We start from the raw sequence: 935 nt of genomic DNA, 5'->3' as shown, positions 1-935 counted from the left end.
ATTATGTGTGTCAGACTCGGCGCATCGTAAGTGCTGACACTCCCGTGGGTTCTCCTGACGAAGCTGCGATAGAGTTTGTTTGAGCTGACTGGAGGGAGGAGAGTTGCTTGCCGTCCCGATCTGATAATCAAATAAATTTACATATCGCTTGTAATGACGCCGGGCGGTTTTGTATCGGCTGCGCTATACATGTTCTGCTCGCTCGGGAACGAGACATTTACACTTGGTTCGGATGTCTCTCATTTCGGGTGAATAGGAAAAGGGTAATAAACGCATTCGTCAAAGAAAAACGATGCCATACTTATTTTGTGAAGTAAAGCTGAAGCAGATGATGCACAGAAGTAAAAAGAAAAAACGAAAAATGTGTGTGCATGCCCACATCGCTAATATTTACTTGTACAAAAGTCTGGAAGAAATATTTACATTTTGTCTGATAGCGACAAGTAAGCCATAATAAAAAGCATAGAGATAATCTTGAAGAATTAATTTCTCTTTCTTCTGTCTCTTTTTATACGAGATCTGTTCCATCATCTAATTTGATTCACGCCCTCGATCATCCCCAAACCCAACAGTTCTTTGTAAAAACATGATATTTTCTCTCCGCTTACTTACATCTATATTACATATATGATAAACCAACTAGCTAGCCGTAAACTGATTAAATACCCCTCAGTTTCAGAACCGAATGCAATAATGAATACTATAGAACAAGATCTAAGTACTGATGCCTCAGCATGTGATAGAATTATGAACTGTCACCGCACAATGACTAGAAATGTTCGTAAAGTTATTGAAGTTATTCTGAAACAACGTGTTAGTCAGCTGGCCCAGGATGAAGACACTATTGTACCTCAGTAAGACATGCGCTCGTGTCGACTAGTTACACAACCTTACAACTCCTTAGTTAGGAAGAGCGGAGAGGGAAGTCGCTCACA

This window comes from Penaeus monodon, chromosome 29 (genome assembly GCF_015228065.2).
Source record: "Penaeus monodon isolate SGIC_2016 chromosome 29, NSTDA_Pmon_1, whole genome shotgun sequence".
Lineage (NCBI taxonomy): Eukaryota > Metazoa > Arthropoda > Malacostraca > Decapoda > Penaeidae > Penaeus > Penaeus monodon.
The sequence above is the reverse complement of the archived record's forward strand: the minus strand, read 5'-3'. Positions refer to the sequence as shown.